General features: G+C 46.9%; 2 protein-coding genes across 2 annotated transcripts in view; one reads left to right on the forward strand and one right to left on the reverse strand.

The window, feature by feature from the left end:
• Window positions 1-7,682, reverse strand: part of LOC139611994 (protein NLRC3-like) — a 266,035-nt gene that overhangs the window by 203,717 nt on the left and 54,636 nt on the right. The window lies entirely within an intron of this gene.
• Window positions 1-7,682, forward strand: part of LOC139612011 (ribonuclease inhibitor-like) — a 176,347-nt gene that overhangs the window by 86,058 nt on the left and 82,607 nt on the right. The window lies entirely within an intron of this gene.

Genomic DNA, 7,682 nt, shown 5'->3' on the forward strand with positions numbered 1-7,682 from the left:
GAACAGTAACTTGACATCAGACTGCAGCTGCTGATTCATTTAATAATTGAGTATTCTACCAATTATTCTATCGATTGATCGAGTATCTTGATAAGAACTGTTTTTGTCTTATTAAAGAGCAATAGAAAATATAAAAAAGAGAAAACAGGTCTCATAAAATGAGAAAGTAAGTGGTTTACTTTCAAGAAAAATCACTTCATTTTTATTGCTTATTTTTCATACAATATTATCTGTAAAAACTGAAGCCATGTAGTGCAAGTACCATGTTACATTCTTGGTTTTGAAATTCAAAAACAAATCCATAAAAAATAAGAACCATAAAACTTAAATTGATAGCTCGGGCTTTTATCTGCTTCAGTCACTGAATTCCACTGACCTATATTTGGGACAGGTGTCTACATGGGACAGGCCATTAATTCCATCTGCACAAAACTCGTGCACAGGAATTATGGGAAATACTGTCAAATTGATTAATTAAATCAGTGTTAATAAAAATACTATTAATGTTACCAGGCTATCCAATAACATATTACAACAAATTCATGTGATCGAGCTCTGAGAGACAGCGTATCTAGGACAACCACATGCACAGAGAGAGAGAGAGAGAGAGAGAGAGAGAGAGAGAGAGGACCATATCAAAATACAGGTAGCCTACTTTAGAAAGGACGAGAGCTGAAGATTGCCATAGTTATTTAAACCTTTATTTGCATGAACAAATTAGATAACTGACAGGGACGATACATCCAGAGAACCGGGCGTCTAATTGAGACCTGCGTTTATTTGACAAACTGTGCAGCCACACCAGGACAGTAAAATGGACTCGGCTTCTAATTGAAGTTCTGAGGTAAGTCATTTCAAATTGTCAAATAGTCATTTCCTAAATGCACACAAGGCAAAATAAGGCATAAATAGAAAAATAAATAAAATAATAACATCCTGCCTTTAAGTTGATAGAGCTTAACTTTCAGAACTACAGGTTTTAACCTAACTGCAGTTCCATCATAAAGTATTTACTGTCTTCTTGGTTCACTTTGTTATTGTTTTGTTTATTTTTTTTTATTTATTTATCCCATCTCTGGCCTGTCTCTTCACCTTGTGTCTCATTCTTTTCCTTCTTTTTCTCCCATTTTCCAAACTGTTCCATCAAATCACGTCTGCCTTCCCTCATGTATCAACAGTGTAAGCAGAGGACTGAGCCGTCATATGGATTAAATGAAGCCAAAGAATTTGCCTCGATAACTTTCATTAATCGAGATTCTTGAGGAATCATTTCAGCTCTAATTTGAGATCATGAACATGTTGACGACATGTTGTTAATATAAAGTGAACAACTGAGACTCACTCAGCCTGAACTCTGTACAGATCTGATGTCTGTCTCTGAGCTGTTTCCTCCTGTGGCTCCGTTTACACACTGACTTCTGCTCCTCTACAACTTGTCCTGATGATCTGAGTCAGATCATAAACTGCAGACACCAGGCATGGTGTGGTTTTTTTTGGTCCTGCTGCTGCACCTGAACCTGCTGCTGTCATTCCACATGTTGTTATTGTTACTGTACCTGTCTTCTTCTTCTCTCTGAGTTTAATGTCAGACTAGAACAGTCTGGAACAGTCTCTCGTCAGTCCTGGAAGAATCAGATCCCCAGGACCTATGACATTTACAGTACCTACAACACTGTAGGAAAAAAAACGTACCATTTGGTACTGTATTGGTTGTCGTGACATCCCTACTAAATGTAATTTCATGTGTCAAGAGACTGGTGTAAACTTGTCTTTGGCCTGAAAATGTTTCAGAACCATGTGTTCGGGTGAGTAAACAGAGTTTATAGGTTTTGCTAAACGGTCTGACATGTTGACATAAATCAGTCTGACATATTGCAGTGGTTTTATACTCCACCCCTGCAGTCACTGGTAGATCACGTTGACTATCAAGTCAGGTGAAGTCAGCTGGAGTCCATCTCCAACGCACCCAATGCTTCCTTCCATTACAAGGTTCTTTGGTTTGTTTGGCCAGAACAGTCTTTGTGCAGCTGGATGCACCAACAGACGAGGAGACAAGTCTGACTTGTGCTTCTACAGAATCCTGTCAGAGAAAGAAAACCCAGAGAGGAGGAGATTGTGGATCTGTACAATCAAATGTGCCTCCGTCCCTGGGGAGGGCAAACGCTGGCAACCATCAGAGTTCACACATTTCACCAAAGGTAAGTTCAGGTAAACACTGAGATTGACTGACACTGTATTTTTATTGTTGTATTGTCATTATATCTTAACATAATGGTTAAGGTCACTCACCCACTCAGGTCAGAGGAGCCTGTGTTGTTCATTTTGTTTAGGCTGCGTGTTGATTTGACTATCATTTCCGGTGGCAGGCTGTAGGGGTGTGGTTTTTTTGCCCGTCCATTTGAGTGGCAGGTTTTTTGTGACAAAGAGGGTGAGCAGGCTCCGATATTTTCTGTTTAACGTTATACTTTGATTGAAGCTTTCTAATAAACAGTCAGAAGTCAACTGGACAAAGTGATGGATTTGTACAAACACGTCGCAGTAAAGAGCCCACTCAGTCTCTGAGCAGCTTTATTTGATGGACAGTGGTCGTGACATAGTTCATGAACAATGCTCAGTGTTCAGTGTGAACAGTCAGCAGCAGTTGTTCTGAAGGGAGAGAGGGGTTCACCAGTCTGCAGGAATGAAGTTAAGGATTCATACAAACTCCTGAAAGTTCAGAAAATGCTTCATTTTAAATGTTTTGTTTTCTAGCTCAGAAAAATGCCTGATTTCAACATAATCATCTGTTTCATCATCTTGTTACACAATCACTCATGTAAACACAAAAAAAAAAATGAAATGAAACTGATCTGTACTCTTGAAAATAGCAAGCGTTAAATAATCTGATCAATACATGCTATTGTCTGATTCAGTAAATTGTTGCGTTACATTCATTAATTGTGTTCTTTATTTTGTGTTATCTTTTTTACGACAGGTGATGATTGTCCAGCAGTTTGGAAACTTCTTGTCTCTGGAGGCCAAAGCTGAATCCCTCTTTTCTTTCCAACCCATGCAGACAGGACTGGATGTTTTCCTGTGTTGACTCCTCCGTCAATCCCAGGTGCAGCCAAAGGATTCAGGTCTGGGGATGGATACATTCCAGACCATAGAGGAGCCAACCATGAGACAAGAAGGCTTGAACGCAGGCTGGGATGAGCTGAGACACATGGCGAGGACACTTGGTGGACACTGGGCTCAGTGGAGGTAGGAACCAGCTGCAGTTGGTGGCTGGAAGCTTTGACCGAGCTGCTGGACACTGCAGCTGGAGTAGGGGCTGGTGCATGATGGCAGATAATTCTGTTGAAATAGTGACACACACACACACACACACACACACAAACACACACACACACACACAGTCATGTGTCTTCTTGTAAATGCAGAGGGAAGTGAAAGTGTTCAGTGAGGTCAGACTCCATTTGAAGTGGACGGAGCAGAAGGAGGGAAACTGAAGGCTGAGGCAGGTGAGTGTTAACACAACATTATTATTATTTTACTGTCAAAGTCTCTGAGTCAGTTTGTCCCTGTGGACTGTGGAGGGAAGAAGAGTCACAGTGAACGTCTGTCCACACAGAGACACTGAGAGGAAAACCTGTGTGTGTGTGTGTGTGTGTGTGTGTGTGTGTGTGTGTGTGTGTGTGTGTGTGTGTCTCTTGAGCAGCTTGTTTGTCCTGACTCTTGTGTGTGTGAGCTCACAGTCAGTGTTACTGGTTTCCCTCTCAGACTGACTGAAGTCCTGAAGATGAGTGATTGTGTGGAGGAAGAGGAGGACAGAGCAGAGTCTCCAGGACCCAGCTGTCTGTCTGTGAAGAGTCACTGGTCCAAAGGTGATCCTCCAAACTTCAGTCCTGAACCTGGACCCTCAGACTCACAGTAAGAGACCTGCTACAAACCTGTGAACCTCCAAACTGTCTCTGTAACAGTGTTTAGTGTGTTGAGCTCCTGCAGTGATGTCACTTCTTTTTTTTATGAAATAAACTTTATTAATAAACAAATCAAGGCAGTTTTGCTTATTCACAGGAAAAACTGAGGTTGAGCAGAAGCACATTAAATAAATAAAGTTAAGGTTTAAGAGAAAAAAACAGAAGTACATGAAAAGATTAAGAAGAAGATTCATTGAAATAAATCAAGAGAATAAACTAACTTCAGGGCTTTCTATCACACCGCGGTGAGGTCATGTTGGTTTTTTTGTCCTGTCTCCATGTCTTGTCTTGTCATTTCCTGTTTTATTTTGAAAGAGTAACTCTCCTCTCGTTTCAGGTCACTTGCCCTCCCTTGTGTGTCTTGGTTTGATTGTCTGATTGTTTCCACCTGTCCCCTATTACCATGTGTTTAAGAGTCTGCGTCTCCCCTTGTCTGGTGCCAGTGTGTCGTTTATGTCGACATTCATTTAAGACCTATCTAGCCTTCCACAGCGCCGAATCCAATCGGTATCTTGTTCCTTTTGGTTTTATTTCTAGTTCCTTGATTTTTGTCCCTCCAGTTTTCAGGAGAGTTTTTTGTTTCCTTGAGCCTGATTTAAAAATAAAGACTTTTTTGAAACCATCCTGCACCTGCGTCCAGAGTCCTTGCCTGGTTGTGACAGTACACACTGGCCAGAATGGACGCAGCAGGATCCGAGCAACTAACTGCGGCTCTTCGGGCACAGGGAGCTCGCCTCGCCCGTCAGGATGAGCAGGTGGCTGCTCTGGGCCAGGGAGTCAGTGGCCTCGCCCATAGCCATGAGGACTTCAAGGCTGTCGTTTCTGCCCAGCTAGGGCAGCTCACCGAGCGGATGGAGCAGTTCTTCAGTCACCCTCAGAAGACGGAGACTGTGTCCGCTGCGCCCGAACCCCCGCCCGCTCCCACCATCGCCTACGCCGGAGCTGGAGCCCGGCTGGCAGCTCCTGAGCGATTCTCAGGAGAACTAGGACAATGTAAGTCATTCCTTGTAGACTGTGAAATGCATTTTGAACTCTCCCCCAACGCATTTCCCACAGACCGAGCCAGGATTGCTTTTATGATTTCCCACCTGGCGGGAAGGGCGAGGGCGTGGGCCACGGCGGAGTGGGCAAGGGGGTCCCCGCTCTGCAGCTCCCTCCAGGACTTCAAGGAGGCCCTTCATAAGACCTTCGACCCGGTCTCTACTGAACGGGACAAGGCAAGGGAGCTGAGTGGGTTGAGGCAAGGGCAAGAGTCCGTATGTGACTACGCCATACGCTTCCGGACCTTGGCTGCAGAGAGTGGGTGGAACGCCATGGCCCTCTATGACGTCTTTCTGAAGGGGCTGGCTGCCCCCGTTCAAGAGCGTCTGCTGCCCCTAGACCTGCCTTATCGCTCTCGCGGTCCGAACTGATAACCGCCTTCGGGAATTTGAGGCTCTCCGGAGAGGGTGCCAGCGGTTGCCAGACCGCTCACAGAACATCCCCGCTGTTCCCTGGTCTGGTCCTGGCCGAACATCGTCAGATCAGCGCTGGCAGTTTCCTTCTGCTGGAGATGAGGAGCCCATGCAGCTGGGCAGGGCCCGGCTCACTCAGGCGGAACGACAACGCCACCTCAAGGAGGGGCGGTGCTTCTACTGTGGGGAGCCCGGACACCTTGTGGCCGCCTGCCCGGTTAAGGCAGATCGGGTGAGGCGCCAATCCACAGCTTCCGGGTCCGCTCCACGTAGTTTGACCTCTGTCAAGGTAACACAACACCACAGTCCTTGAATTGGATGTTTTAATTGACTCTGGGGCTGATGAAAGTCTTATGGACTGGGAGTTAGCAAAGAGGTTGGGGTTGAAGACCAAGGCCCTCTCACAACCCATTAAGGCTAGGGCCTTGAATGGCACCGAACTGTTCACTGTTACAGACGTCACAGAACCGGTGGCCCTTACCTTAGACAATCACTCTGAACTGATTAATTTTTACCTGTATCACTCACCTGCACGCACACTGGTACTGGGACATCCGTGGCTCGTCAGCCACAACCCCCACATTGACTGGCCTACGGGCAAGATCCTGGGGTGGGGGGAAGACTGTAAGGGGAAGTGCCTGAGGGACCAGACTCTTGGACAGGCTACCACAGTTATAAACAGTGTTTCTGTTCCTCCTGACATAGAGTCCCAGTACCCGGATCTGACCTCCGTACCTGCCTGCTACCACCATCTCAGGGAGGTTTTTAACAAGGTCAAGGCCACGTCACTTCCACCGCATCGTCCGTATGATTGCGCCATCGAGCTTATCCCCGGCTCCACCATTCCCAAGGGGCGTCTGTACTCGGTGTCAGGGCCCGAACGTCAAGCCATGAAGGACTACATTGAGTCGTCACTGAAGGCAGGGCTCATCCGCCCGTCCTCATCACCTGCTGGAGCCGGTTTCTTTTTTGTGAGCAAAAAGGATGGGTCCTTAAGACCATGTATTGATTACAGCCCCCTCAATGACATTACAATAAAGAATCGCTATCCACTCCCTTTAATGCCGTCTGTGTTTGATCAGCTTCAGCAGGCCACGGTTTTTACTAAGCTTGATCTACGCAACGCTTACCACCTAGTTCGAATAAGGGAGGGGGACGAATGGAAGACTGGGTTTAATACTCCCAGCGGCCACTATGAATATCTGGTCATGCCTTTCGGCCTCACTAATGCCCCTGCTGTCTTTCAGGCCATGATCAACGATGTGCTCAGAGACTTTCTCGACCAGTTTGTCTACGTCTATTTGGATGACATATTAATCTACTCACCAGACCTTGACACTCATAAACAACATGTTAACGGAGTCCTTAAGCGTCTTCTTGACAATCACCTGTATGTCAAAGCTGAGAAGAGCGAGTTCCATGCCGATACCATCTCCTTCCTGGGCTTCATTGTAGCCCCTGGAAGGGTGCAGATGGATCCGGCTAAAGTGAGCGCTGTGGCCGAGTGGCCGACGCCGGATAGCCGCAAGAAGGTTCAGCAGTTCCTGGGGTTTGCTAACTTCTACAGGCGGTTTATCAGGGGCTTTAGCGCAATAGCTGCCCCTCTCCACTCTCTGACCTCTCCCCAGGTTCGATTCATCTGGACCCCGGAGGCGGAGGAGGCGTTCCAGGCCCTCAAGCGCCGCTTCTCCTCTGCGCCCATTCTCACCTTGCCGGATCCACAGCGTCAATTCGTGGTGGAGGTTGATGCATCTAATGTAGGGATCGGGGCGATCCTGTCTCAGCGATCAGAGGTGGATGGCAAGATGCATCCCTGCGCCTTTCTGTCCCGGCGATTGAGTTCCGCGGAAAGGAACTATGACGTTGGCAACCGGGAACTGCTGGCGGTCAAGGTCGCCTTGGAGGAGTGGAGACACTGGCTGGAGGGGGCCCAGCATCCGTTCATTGTGTGGACCGATCACAAGAATCTTGAGTATATCAGACAGGCCAAGAGACTAAATTCACGCCAGGCCAGGTGGGCATTGTTTTTTAACCGTTTTTGCTTCACGTTGTCTTACAGGCTGGGGTCCCGGAATGTCAAACCAGACGCCCTGTCACGCGTCTACGACCCGGAGCCTGTTGCCAAGGAACCAGAACCCATCCTCCCACTTAACCGTGTGGTTGGAGTGGTTACTTGGCAGATAGAACAGGAGGTGAAGCAAGTGAATGGTGAGACGCCTCCGCCCAGTGGGTGCCCAGAACATCGTTTGTTTGTCCCTGTTGAATT

This window comes from Trachinotus anak, unplaced genomic scaffold (genome assembly GCF_046630095.1).
Source record: "Trachinotus anak isolate AG129_WGS33_773 ecotype Australia unplaced genomic scaffold, CSIRO_AGI_Tana_v1 ptg000029l, whole genome shotgun sequence".
NCBI classification, from domain to species: domain Eukaryota; kingdom Metazoa; phylum Chordata; class Actinopteri; order Carangiformes; family Carangidae; genus Trachinotus; species Trachinotus anak.